The sequence below is a fragment of the Melospiza georgiana genome, chromosome 27, assembly GCF_028018845.1.
Source record: "Melospiza georgiana isolate bMelGeo1 chromosome 27, bMelGeo1.pri, whole genome shotgun sequence".
Classification (NCBI taxonomy): domain Eukaryota; kingdom Metazoa; phylum Chordata; class Aves; order Passeriformes; family Passerellidae; genus Melospiza; species Melospiza georgiana.
The window spans coordinates 3790967-3805042 of record NC_080456.1 but is presented as its reverse complement, the minus strand read 5'-3'; the positions used below and the strand labels follow the sequence as shown (position 1 = coordinate 3805042).

Below are 14076 nucleotides of genomic sequence, written 5' to 3'. Positions count from 1 at the left end.
CAAGCCTGTAAATAGCAGAGGTGGCTCCTGCTTTGTGGCATCACTAAATCAGCCAGCTCTGAGAAATGGCATCAAAAGGTGAAAAGGTTTGGAGGGTGCCTCAAAACCCCAATTTTTGCTGCGGTAGATCCCACTCACTTGCCACGTGCAGTTCTAAATTAAAAGCTAAATATTCTTCTCTGCTGTAACTCAGATTTGCATTAACTCTCAAACCAAGAGTTACAAACCTCACTCAAAATTTCCTTACCCTGCTGAGGAGCCCTGAGCTGGTTCTGGGTTACTCTGTTCTGCAAATGCACCAGAATATTGCAATTTTTTCTCCACGAGGGCAGCAATTAAAACTATTCAAGTGGGTTTTCCATCCAAAACTGCACCACAGCAGCACCACAGGATTTCCATTTGGGTTAAATCTTGCTCCAGTGTTGCTGACAGCCCTGGGGGGAATATTTTATCACAAATTCAGCCTGCAGCTTCTGCCTCACTGCTGCTGGTGAGGATGGTCACCTTCATCCGGTCATGAACTCTTCCAGGGACACCTCCCACAATCCCAGGGTGCTCCAGGCCCTGTCCAGCCTGGCCTTGGATATTTGGGGTGTCCAAAACTCCTCTGGCCATCCTGAGCCAGAACCTCACCGCCCTCGCAGAGCAGGATTTCCTCCTGAATGTCCAATCTCAGCCAATTCTCTGCCAATTCCTTTTGGGAAGGAATTCCTGGCTGAGAGGGTGGGCAGGCCCTGGGGTGCGATCCCCAGAGCAGCTGGGGCTGCCCCTGGATCCCTGGAAGAGCCCAAGGCCAGGCTGGAGCCACCTGGGAGACTGGGAAGTGTTCGACCCATGGTGGGACTGGTTGGGCTTTGAGGCCCCTCCAACCATTCCAGGATTCCATGTGCTGGTTTAGATGGGATTTTGGGATGAAATGTTGGGAGAGAGGTGGGGATGGAGTTCCCAGAGCAGCTGTGGCTGGGATGGGATCCCTGGAAGAGCCCAAGGCCAGGCTGGAACACCCTGGGACAGTGGGAGGTGCGGAACATATGGTGGAACTTGTTGGGCTTTGAGGTCCCTCAAGCCATTCCAGGATTCCATGTTTAGATGGGATTTTGGAATGAAATATTGGGAGAGGATTAGGGTTAGGGTTAGGTGGGATTTTGGGAAGGAATTCCTGGCTGGGAGGGTGAGGAGGGCCTGGGGTGGGATTCCCAGAGCAGCTGGGGCTGCCCCTGGATCCCTGGCAGTGCCCAAGCCCAGGCTGGAACATCCTCAGACATTGGGAGTTGTGGGACCCATGGTGGGACTGGTTGGGCTTTGAGGTCCCTCAAACTCAAAGCATTCCAGGATTCCATGTTGAGATGGGATTTGGGATGAAATCTTGGGAGAGGGTTGGGGTTAGGGTTAGGTTAGGTGGGATTTTGGGAAGGAATTCCTGGCTGGGAGGGTGAGGAGGGCCTGGGATGGGATTCCCAGAGCAGCTGGGGCTGCCCCTGGATCCCTGGCAGTGCCCAACTTTGGACATTGAAGCTGTTCCCCTTTGTCTTGTTCCCACCTGCCCTTGCAGATAATGTGAGCATAACACACAAAAATCACACACAAAATCCTCAGGCACTTGGATGACTGTCCCACACCTCCCAAAAAGTTGGATTTTTTAATAAAATTTTGCAAGATTTGAAAGACGAAGAAGTTTAGTCACAACATCCCCACAGACTTTCTCCAGACACTCAGCCCCACCACAGCACACAAATCTCCTAAAATACCAAGCTGGTTTTGCTACTCCACATTTAATTTTAATTAAAACACAAACACAGAGATCTCCCTACCTTTCCATGCCCCATTCCCTTGCCAGTGGCACACCAGGCAGATGTTCCAGCTGCAGGGATTTTGCACTCACAAACCAAAATGTTTTTCAGGTGTGAGAGCCTCAAATCCTGCCCTCCACATTCCCCGTGGCTGTTTCACCTGATTTTGGGCTCTGTCACCTCAGCACAGTTCATCTGCCAGGGGAATCTTCCCCTTTTGGTTTCCCAAGAGGTTCCTACCCCATCCCACCACTTTTGTTTATCTTGAACCTGTTTAAAAACTCCTCTGCAGCCCCTTGGAGGAAACTCGAGGTGAGTGGTTGTTGCCCAAAAGGAAGGCTGGACATGACGCACAGACAAACAGCCTCACCATGTGAAAAAATCAGATTATACCACACAAAGCTGGCCTGCAAGCGCCAAGCTTTGCCACAGATAAGGCTCAGCATGCAAATCAAGCTTTTTTCCTCAAAAAAAACCCCTTCCCCAGCTGCTGGAGGTGCAAAAAGCAGAATTTTATGTAAAGTTTTTTGTTTCCATCTCACTCTGCTTATGATGATTTAGCTGAGTGAGTGGATCCAGAATCTCTCCGAGTAAAACAGGTCAGGGTGGGAATGGGAAAAGATATTTCCATTCTTCAAAGGCAGAAAAACAATTTTTCATCTTTTTTTTTTTTTTTTTCTGACTGGATACAGTTAAAGAAGATTACAAGTGGTATGATTGCTTTTGGCAGCCTAGTGTTTGACCCATCATTCTGTAAAAGCATAACCAGCCCTCCATATAGTGACTGTCAGGAATTTTCCCCCATGTGCTTTTTGTTCTCCTTCCTCCTACTTTAGATGGAAAATTCACGGTATAGATCTGCGTTTAAAGCTTCCTTGGCCTATTTCACCCACAGACAGAAGAGATTAAAGGGAAATAGAACATCAGCACAGCTCAGAGCTCTGTCTGCTCACAGGGTTAAAACTCATCTCAAGCCTTGGGCAGGGACATTTCCACCAGGCCAGGCTGTCCAAGCCCTGTCCAACATGTCCTTGGACACTTAGACTCAAAATTCAACAATAAAGTCCAGCTTAGCTGCTCCAGAATCTCTAGGAAGACCCTAAAACCCAGTTTGCCAAGAGTTGGGAGGACATAAAAAACACGTTTATAAATATTTAAATGCCTCTCACCCCTGCCAGTGAGCAATAACTCAATCTTTCCTTTGCTGCCACCGTGCCACCCTGAGCATCTCAGCTCCACCAGGGCCCTGCTTTCTCCATCACCAGGGGAAAACCCCTCCAAATTCCCTCCAAATTTCCTCCAAATTCACTCCAAATTCCCTCCAAATTTCCTCCAAATTCCCTCCAAATTTCCTCCAAATTCCCTCCAAATTCCCTCCAAATTCCCTCCACATTCCCTCCAAATTCCCTCCAAATTTCCTCCAAATTTCCTCTAAATTCCCTCCAAATTTCCTCCCAATTTCCTCCCAATTTCCTCCACAGGCCTCTCCCCTCATGCAGAGCACCCCCAGCTCTTCCCCACTCAGGGATTTCCTCGGGATTTTTGTTGATGACCAAGGCCTTGGCCCAGGATAGAAAATCCAGATGAAGGCAGCCAAGCCCTGTGCAGCTCCCTCCTGGCTTGCTTTAAGTTTAACTTTCCCTGTTTACCTTTTAATTTAATGTATTCTTTTGATCTCTCTTCCTCTCCTTTCTCTTGTCTCCCCGAGTTTGCTGACACAGGAGAAGCATGACAAGCTCAGACAGGCCTAACCTACTTTTTCCCTTTTCTCTGGTACATGTGAACGCTCCCACTCTCCTCCCCAGCATATGAAAGCACATCCCAAGGATCATTATAATGATATTTCCAGTCCCCTGTGAAGCAATTCCCCCACTGACAGGTGAGGAAGCTGAGACACACGCTGAGCTCTTAAATTACCTGCCCCCCAAAAGGGGGAATAAAACCCACCAGGCTCCTGCTTTTCTTGGTCTCAATCTCTACAAAATTCACATTTCTCAACCCACCACAGGTTTGGGAAGTGCCTCCATTCCAGGATTCCATGTTTAGATGGGATTTTTGGGAAGAAATCTTGGGAGAGGGTTGGGGTTAGGGTTGGGTGCGATTTTGGGAAGGAATTCCTGGCTGGATCGTGAGGAGGCTCTGAGATGGAATTCAGGTTTAGGTGGAAGTTTGGGAAGGAATTCCTGGCTGGGAAGGTGAGGGGGCCCTGGCATGGGATTCCCAGAGCAGCTGTGGCTGCCCCTGGATCCCTGGCAGTGCCCAAGGCCAGGGTAGAACATCCTGGAACATTGGGAAGTGTTGGACCCATGGTGGGACTGGTTGGGCTTTGAGGTCCCTCAACCCAAAGCATTCCAAGATTCCATGTGCTGGTTTAGATGGGATTTTGGGGAGAAATCTTGGGAGAGGGTTGTGGTTAGGTGGGATTTTGGGAAGGAATTCCTGACTGGATCGTGAGGAGGCTCTGAGATGGAATTCAGGTTTAGGTGGAAGTTTGGGAAGGAATTCCTGGCTGGGAATGTGAGGAGGCCCTGCCATGGGATTCCCAGAGCAGCTGTGGCTGGGATGGGATCCCTGGCAGTGCCCAAGGCCAGGGTAGAACACCCTGGAACATTGGAGAGTGTGGGACCCATGGTGGGACTGGTTGGGCTTTGAGGTCCCTCAAACCCAAACCATTCCAGGATTCCATGTTTAGATGGGATTTGGGATGAAGTCTTGGGAGAGGGTTGGGGTTAGGGTTAGAGTTAGGTGGGATTTTGGGAAGGAATTCCTGGCTGGGAGTGTGAGGAGGCCCTGCCATGGGATTCCCAGAGCAGCTGTGGCTGCCCCTGGATCCCTGGCAGTGCCCAAGCCCAGGCTGGAACATCCTCAGACATTGGGAGTTGTGGGACCCATGGTGGGACTGGTTGGGCTTTGAGGTCCTCAAACCATTCTAGGTTGGGAAGAAATCTTGGGAGAGGGTTGTGGTTAGGTGGGATTTTGGGAAGGAATTCCTGGCTGGGAATGTGAGCAGGCCCTGCCATGGGATTCCCAGAGCAGCTGTGGCTGCCCCTGGATCCCTGGCAGTGCCCAAGCCCAGGCTGGAACATCCTCAGACATTGGGAGTTGTGGGACCCATGGTGGGACTGTTTGGGCTTTGAGGTCCCTCAAACTCAAAGCATTCCAGGATTCCATGCTGAGATGGGATTTTGGGGAGAAATACTGGGAGAGGGTTGGGGTTAGGGTTAGGTGGGATTTTGGGAAGGAATTCCTGGCTGGGAGTGTGAGGAGGGGCTGCCATGGGATTCCCAGAGCAGCTGGGGCTGGGATGGGATCTCTGGAAGTGCCCAAGGCCAGGCTGGAACACTCTGGGACAGTGGGAGGCGTGGGGACCATGGTGGGACTGGTTGGGCTTTGAGGTCCTCAAAGCATTCCAGGATTCCATGTGCTGGTTTAGATGGGATTTTGGGATGAAATATTGAGAGAGGGGCTGGGATGGAATTCCCAGAGCAGCTGTGGCTGCCCCGGATCCCTGGCAGTGCCCAAGGCCAGGCTGGAACACCCTGGGACAGTGGGAGATGTCCCTGCCCATGGGACTGGATGGGTTTGAGGTCCCTCCCAGCCCCTCCTGTCACTCCATGGAATTTATTCCATCCCAGCCATGGATATCCCTCAGCCAAGCTCTTTTCCCTCCTTGCAGGGGATAATCAGTGCTAAACCACTTGACAGAAATCAGCTAAAGTCCCATCACTCCCTCCAGGGCACAGAATAAACCCCAGCATTTACAAATCTGAACTTCCAAAAGCAAAATTAAAATTAGACTAAAATTATCTGAATTCAGATATCGACACCTTTGGGGTTCATATTCTCAAAGATGTTCTCTGCAACACCTTTTTTTTTTTTTTTTTTTTTTCTTGTGAAAGCTGAAATTAGCACATTATCTTGGAGTCTGCAAGGCAAAAAAACCAAATACTGCAAGGAGAGAATGATAAAATCAAATCTGGACTTTGAGCATCTGCAGCATAGCACTCAAGATAACCAAAATATATAAATTAATTTTTGAGGTGAGTTAGTTGAGAACTGTTAAAATCCTGTTTAGGCTTCACAATAAGAGTTGCTTGAATTTGTTTTCACTGCATTTAGTTTGGAACCAAATCAAGTTCACACAAAATCTCTTCCACCAAGACCAAGAGTGACCACAAAGTCACTCAATGCACTTTATCTGTGCATCCCCACTTTCATAAAAATCAACTTCTGCCCACCCCAGTGCAGACAATCCCACAGCTCTTCCCACCCAGAGGTGCAATAATTCTCCTTTTCCAGCTCAGTTTTGCTTCTGCTCTGATGTTTAATTATCTCCAGTGCAGCAACAGCCACTGCACTCCAGAAAGAAATCAATTCTCCCTTTGCTGCCAGCTCTAAATGCATGTATTCCATAATCAGCCTCCCAGAACAGGCATTTGGGGCTGCACATCTGGGCAGCACATGAGAGGCCACCTCAGCTCTTCAATTATTTTGCAACCATCCCTCTATGACCCAGCTTTGGGTATTTGTTTTTCACTTCGTTTTGCTACCAAAATAAAAAAAGAAAAAAAAAGAGTGATTTTTTTAGTTGATAAGATGTTAATTAATAAAAATTCAGCTGAATTAATGGGATGCTGTTCAGTCCTAAAAATCCCCCATTACACCTTGGACATCTTATCTAGAGGGTTTTGCTGTTCTCTGTTCCTGCCATCAGCCCTGGGACTCATTTCTCCCCTCACAGTTGCCTCTGGGGTTAACCTGAGCACCCCAACACCTTTTTAGGACACCCAAAAACGAGGAAAAAACCCCCAAAAATCTCCAGAATATCAAGGAAACATCAACTGAATTCATGTCTTCAGTGCTGACAGCTCTGAGGGTCTAAAGGAGGAGAATTCCCACTGCACAGCTGCTCCATTGAGGGTCGTGAGCATTTCATTTATTCTATTTCCCCTTTCTTTAATTTTCAACGTTGCCCAGTGCATGCAGGGAGAAAATATCAATGAAAAAAGCCGGGATGGTGTGGAGATGAAATTGAGTGTCATTAGGAACCAAAAAGAGCAGAAATTTTCACCCTGTCCCACCCCAGCCTCTGCAGCAAGAGCTGAAACCTCTGTCAAAACCTGGATTTTAGGGAGGGAATCACAAAATCACCGAGCTGCCAACATCAATTAATAATCAAACATCATTCAGAAGCACAAAAGGATTTTGGTAGAGGTAGAGAAACCCTGAGAACCTCAGGTTCCCTCCAGCTTGTGAGCTGCTCTTCATTTTCACTTCAACTAAATATTATTATAAGGAATATAATAATATATATATATTCCATAAATCCTAAATCTTCTTTTGATTCACATTTCTACTCAGATTTGTCACCTCCTGTTCTGCTTTTTCCCCTCTACCAAAATATTTCTGCACAAAATCTTCGGGCTAAGGAAACCAAACTTTTATGGCTGTGGCACAGGGACCCGTTGGAAGCCAAATCCCACAGAAAATAACCAGATTTAGCTGCAAACTTTAAATTTGGCACACAGGCTCCACAAACGTGGCTCCACAGGCCAGGGTGGTTGAATTTTCACTGAATTCAGCTATGCCAGGGTAACTCAGTGCTTTCTGTGGCAGCAGCTCCCAGGAAATCAGCTGGAAATGAAACAAACCCAGCTCCAGAGTGCTCTGCATTGCTTTGAATGTTGACTTTGCCTTCTGGCCCCACTGCCCTGAGCCACAGCAGAAACCCCAGGGCAGCTGCTCCTGCCTCAGCCCTTCTGAAGGACGAGCCCTAAATTCTTTCAATTTAAATTTGCTGCCCAGGGAAAGCAGTGAATTGGAATGGCGCAAACTCCTGTTTTATAAACCCCCTCTTGTGCTGCAGAACCTTGAGCTGCAGGAAATCACCCCAAAGCATCACCCTCAACACAGGATGACCAAAAACCCAAAATTTCACCCAAAAACCCAAAATTTCACCCAGAACCCCAAAATTTCACCCAAAACCTCACCCAGGCGGGAGGAGGGAGCCTGGAAATCCCTGCAGCCACCCCAGTGCTGCCTGCACTGCCAGCCCAAGGTTTCCAGAGCTCTCATCCAGCCCAGGATGCTCAGCTTTCCCCCAAGGGAACTCAGGAGCAACAAGTTTCCCCAGGGAAGCGGATTTAGGATTTAGGATTCCCTAAATCCAGTTATTTAAGGTAAAGGCTTCAGGGCACAGGCAGGGCAGGAGAGAAAACCCCTCTGAGAGAGGGGCCAGCAGCTGCAGTGTTTAAATCTCATTTAAATTTATATTTTAGTTTATAAAAGCTGAACAGGAAAGTCAATGTGATGCAAGACAAAATAAAATTAAATTAAAAAAAAAAAAATCCATCAGCCTGCCTGCCAAAATGAGTTTTCAGCACAAAACCCAAACCTTTTGCCCGTCCACACACAAATTTCCAGCGCTCAGCTCCAAAAGCACTCCCAGGCCATCAAGGTGAGGCTTTCCCATTCAGATTCACAAACTAAGATGTCATTGTAAGTGGTTTAGAAGCCCAGCAAATTTTAATATCCATGCCAGCGTGTGTGACCAAAGGGATTACCCACAATGGCTCACCTGATTAGTTATACAAATGCCTGCCTTTTATTTTTGTTTTTTTGGTTTTTTTTCCTTTTTTTTTTTTTTTTTCTCCTTTTTTTTTTTTCTCCTTTTTTTTTCTTTTCCCCTTTTTTAATCCAAGAGCGTGCAGAATGCCAGGCGGGAGAATGGGCTGTGTGCTGGAATGTCTGAGGGCCGCAGCCTCGGGATTTCTATTCCGCGCCGGATTCATTGTTCTCCCTCCCAGCCCCTGCTGCCCTCCAAGCCACGCTGCAGCCATGACAGAAATAAATTAGCCCGAGGTACAGGTCACACCTTCAAGGGCAGGCAGAGCTCTGGGTAAAATCAATAGAGAAGATGGGAGTCTCTAACAGCTGAAGCAGAAAGAATGGCACATTGAGGGCTTTACACATCCCCACACAAAGGCACTTTGCACAAACGCCGCCCGGGGAGCACAAAGCTCGTTTCTTCAGCCACCTGAACCCCCAGAGCAGCTCAGAAAAGCCCCGTTTCTATGGGGAATTTGCATCTCGATGCACAAAGTTCCATTTCTTTGCACCTCTGCCCGGGCAAAGGGGATTGAGATGCTGAACTCTGGCCCAGGTTGTAACTCTAAAAAACTTTTTTTTTTTCTTTTTGCAGAGGGCAGGATCTGCACTGAGCTTCAGCTGAAATTTTGCAGCGCTCCCCAGCCCTCAAACAAAAATAAAAAAAAAAAAACCTTCCCTGAACTTTGGTGAACTCCACAAGGCACCAACACATGAAATATGTGTTGCATTCATTATTTTCATTTGAGATCCGAAAGCAATGGATAAAACACCCAAAGTCATTGAGAGGCTCAAACTCAGGCTTCAGAATTTCTGCATTTCAGCTCCTCTGGAACCAGGAGATAGAAGATTTATAAGGATTTGGATGTTTGGAAGATTGATGCAGGAGTCGAGTGGGTTTTGCTAATGTCCCTCTGGTGAGTTAAAGAATTAACTCTCACAACCTGTTCAGACACTTCCCACATCCCACGGGGTTCCCACCTGCCTTGCCAGGTTCCTAAAAGCTTTAAAGGCTGATTTCAGCTCCCACAACCTTTCTAAAAATAGGAGTTCAACTTGTGAGTCCCGCAGGAGTTTCTGCAATTGCTGCCCAGGAGGTTTCTCAGCAGACAGAGCTAAAAGCTTTTCTCCTCTCCTGTCCCCTCCTAGACTTCCCCAGAGACAACTTTGGCCCAAATGCAGCTGGATCTAAATCCAAATGAACCCTGATTTTCTGCAAGGCCAGCAGGAAAATGTCAAATAAATAACTTTCCCCTGACCTCCTTGTTTGTTTGCTTTTTCTTTAAAAAAAAACCCCGCACAACATCAACGCGAGTCTTGTGCTTTGATCTCGTGCTGGACTCACACTTCCACCAAAAGAAGTGGCAAAAGAAATTCTGTTTGTACTTACATTTGTGGAGCCTGTGTGGCCAAACAGATTTGCTTTCATTTCCACTGCTACCTGCAAAAATAAAGGAGGAATTCACCATTAACACCAGGAATTGGTTTTTGCTCATGTTTCAAACACCTCTCTGCCTTTTAGGAGAAATTGGGGTAAATTCAACAGCTTGAGGGAAAAGGTTTTATTTTGAACTTGTAAAGAGATTTTATTTTGAACTTTTCCAACTCCTCCATGGCTCATTCCCTGCAGCAATTTCCATGTGGGGGACAGGGAAGGTGGCACAGAGGAACATTCTGGGTGTTCCCAGGGGTGTTTCAGGGCAAACATCAGGCACAGGATTATATTTTATATTATATATTATATTATATTATATATTATATTATCCTGAATTATATCTTCACATAAAATGGGTTTGTACAAATGTGCCCTGCCCCTGCTGTTCCTTGGTTCTCCTCGAGGACAAGAGGGTGATGGTAATGCACATTTCAGCCTCAGACACCTCCAACACTGCCCGAGGCACCATTTGCAGTTTTCCCCTCACACTTCTGCTCTAGACATGAAAAAATACAGTTTTTAATGCCTCCTCCAAAGAGATTCCTCCAAAATAAATCATCCCTGCTTTTCCACCTCCCTGAGCTCTCCCAAATGGAGAATCCTGCTCTTGGGAGAACATCCCAACAACCACAGGGTCCTTTACCTGCAGATGTCACATTTAGGAACGTTCCTAAATCCCATTTAGGATACGGGAATGACCCATCAGAGACACCCCCATGTGGGGCTGTTCCCCTCATCCCTGCTGCCCCTCATTTCAGGGTGTTTCAGATGGATCTTGACATCCTGATCCTCAAAATGCTCTGAGAAGTCCCCATCTTCAATAAAATACAAAATAAAATAAAATAAAACAAAATAAAACAAAATAAAATTTAAAAAATGATGTGTGAGCACTGGGAGAGGTGCCTGAAGTGCTCCACAATTCCAAGAGCAGCCCCACAGCTAAAGGAGATGGGATCCAACCCGTTCCTCTCCTCCAAATCCTCCAAATTTCACCCCTGCCTCTTGATTGTGGCTGGATTCAGATGGAGACATCTCCATTCCAAAGAGAAAAGCCATCCATGGAACTTTGGAGGGACACGTTAAGGGTTTTTTTCCCTATTTAAATAGTTTAAAAAAACCAAGATTCGGCACAAAAATGAGGACAGAAAATGAGGTTAAGCCCATTTGCAATGGTTTGCTCCACTCTGGAGGTAAATGAAAGCTTGGAAATGGTAAATGAAACCTTAGAAAGGCCTGAGCCTTTCCAGGAACTGTGGAATTCCCCTCCCTTGGTTTAGAAAGAAAAAAGGATTTAAACGAAACCCACAAACAGGAGCAGACTTGCCTTGGGAATACCTGGGGAGGTGGAGGAACAAATAGATCTAAATTTAAGGGTGAAAACAAAGGAGGACAGGAGAATAAATGGATTCTAGGCCAAAACCTGGCTGATCCTCATTTAATGGATCTGAGTATTTCACGTCACAGGTGAAAGTCTTGGCTCCGTGGGCCAAGAGTTGTTTCGCACTTGCAACACTTGCAACACCTACAAATTGCAAAATCTCAACCCTGAGGAGAGAAACTAAACAATCACCAAATATTTCCTGTCATGAATTGTAATTTTACACATGAAGTGGGTTTGTACAAAGCTGGATTTGTGTAATTTGGGTACCTGCAAAGGAACAATGGAGACCTGAGCATCCCACAGGTGAAAGTCTGGCCTCTGTGGACCAAGAATTTTTTTCTACTTCCAACTTTTGCAAACCTACAAATTGCAAAATTTCAACCCTGGGGAGGGAAATTCAATGAATAAAAAATATTTCCTGTCTTGAATTATAACCTTGCATGTGAAGTGGGTTTGAAAAAAGCTGGATTTGTGCAATTTGGGTACCTGCAAAGGAACAATGGGGACCTGAGTATCCCACAGGTGAAAGTCTGGCCTCTGTGGACCATGAATTTTTTTTCTACTTCCAACTTTTGCAAACTTATAAACTGAAAAATCTCATCCCTAAGGAGGGAAATTAAATAATCACAAAACATTTCCTGTCCTGAATTATATTTTCACATAAAACGGGTTTGTACAAAGCTGGATCTGTGCGATCTGGCTACCTGCGAAGGAACAAAGGCGGAGGCCACGTTGTTTGTGCCTGGGTGAGGACAATGGATCTGGCATCAATCTCAGGCACCAAACCCTGTGTTCAGCACTCAGACGAGGATGTGCAGCTTTGCAGCCTGGCTTTATTCACCTCTCAAAGCGCAAGGCAATTTTTTTTTTTTTTTTCCTCTCCCATAAATATGCAAAGTGCCTCACAAAGGACCCTCCCCATTCCCCAGGAAATGGAGGGCTGGAATGTCCAGGGGCAGAGAGAGCCCCGTGGCCACCCCGCGTCCATCTGCAGCACCACCATCCCCAGCAGGCCCCCAAATCAAAAGGCAGAGAAGGTTTCCCTCATCAAAAACTCCCCTGGATCTCAGGGGGTGCACGCAGGGGAAGATCAGAGAGCTCCAGCCTTGGGTTTTTGCAGATTCCTTCTGCCTGGCCTGGCTGCAGGTAATCCCCAGTGGGAATGCCCCAGGAGATCCAGCAAAACCCAATCCTCCTCTCCCCCTCTGCACAGAGGGGGGTTTTTTTTGCAAAATTCTTGGAGTTTGCAAAGATATTTTCCACTCCCAGTGCTCCAGCTAGGAGTTATTCATCATACCTGCAATCCCTTTTTTCCCTACTGAGATCCTCTGCATGGGATAACTCCCAGTTTAGAACAACCAAATAATAAATATACAGCTTTTAAACACAAGGATTTCACCTTTGCACGTGTTTAAGTCATTTCTTCAGTTTCTAAAACAAATATCCAAGTCTGTGCCCACCCCTCAAACACACAAAATTAAATCCCAACTTCTGATAAACCACATAACTATTACCAAGTACATCCCAGGACAAAATTTAACACCAGGAGCTGCCAAATGTTTCTGACCCACTTCAAACAATCATTAACTACAGGCAGTTTCTAATTATTTAAATCCATTTCACTTCTTATTCAGTGGTCATTTTGTTTCTTGGCCATTTGGCCTATGTTCAGAAAAATCTCCATTAGGCAGCACAAAGTCTCACAAAAAGAAGGAAAATTCTCTTTTCCCACTCTAAGGTTGGGAATATTTTGGGAGACAGGAGTTTTAAATATGCTTTTAAAAGCAAAAAGTAGAGAACACTTAAAAATTGAAAAACTTAAAAATTCAGGCGCCGAGTAAAACTCAGTTATCAACTAAAATTGCTTTCTCTCACCTCTCTGCTAAAAGTTTTGCAATTCCTTTTCCAGAAAGAGCTGGAAAATGTATTAAAAGGCAAAAGCCATCGATGCTGGGACTGGGAGCAATCACATGAACAAGCCACAAGATTTGCTTGATAACACAGAGTTTATTATTCAAGAACAAGTCTCATTTTCAGCTCTAAGGCAGAGGGCGGGGAGAGAAAGGGGGGAACAGCTTTTAAAGCACACGCTGGAAGCCCAGGCTTGCACTGAGAGGAAAAAGAAGAAAAAGAAGAAAAAGTGAAGAAAATAAAAATCTCTCTGAGCTGAACTTTTGCAAGTCAGCTTTGCAAAAGTTAAGCTCAGCTCCCAGCAAATTCGGGCTGTTTTCACTTAAACCAAGTTTACCTTCAGCAGAGAGAATGAGCAAGCAGAAAAACTGCTGAACAACTGCTGAACATTTAATTTCTTTTTTTCTTTTTTTTCCCCCTAAAAAGTTCAGCTGTGCTGGAGATGGGAAGGGATAGAGGAGAGCAGAAAGAGGGGAGTTCAAAAGTCACCAAAAGCTGCTCGCAAAGTTCCTCTGCGCCCCCTCGTACTGACCTAAGCAGTCTTCGTTTCACAGGTAGCAAAGTTTTGTCTCCTTCTCCAGGGCGAGATTCCCACTCGCAGGAAAGCATCAAAAGAACATTGTTTGCGCTCCTCTGAGGAGGAGGGAAGGGAGAATTAAAAGAAAGCAGCCCAGGCAGGTAGGGTTTCTTCCTGAAAAGTAAATCCGGCGTTCTGGACCGAGTTCAAACCTCGGGCTTGACAGGCAGGGCAGCGAAGCTTTTTTGCACTGAGCATGCTTGGTCCTGCACTGCCTGCACACTTAATGAACATTACTTCCTTCCCAGTGGTTGCTCCTAGCAGAAATCCACACCCCCTCTCCGAGAAGTGAGGAATGCAGCTGAAACCAAAGTCCAGAAAACATGCCCGGCACCCAGACAAGGCCCCACGGATCAATAAACTCAGGTTGTGACCC

At 46.3% G+C, this 14076-nt stretch overlaps 1 long non-coding RNA gene across 1 annotated transcript in view; it reads right to left on the bottom strand.

The window, feature by feature from the left end:
• Nucleotides 1-13798, bottom strand: part of LOC131093982 (uncharacterized) — a 39852-nt gene extending 26054 nt beyond the window's left edge. The window contains exons 1-2 of the long non-coding RNA XR_009115643.1: nucleotides 13656-13798; nucleotides 9787-9837 (exon numbers count right to left, since the gene is read on the bottom strand). This is a non-coding gene — a long non-coding RNA (uncharacterized LOC131093982). The remainder of the gene's footprint in view (nucleotides 1-9786; nucleotides 9838-13655) is intronic.
• Nucleotides 13799-14076: the final 278 nt, after the last annotated feature.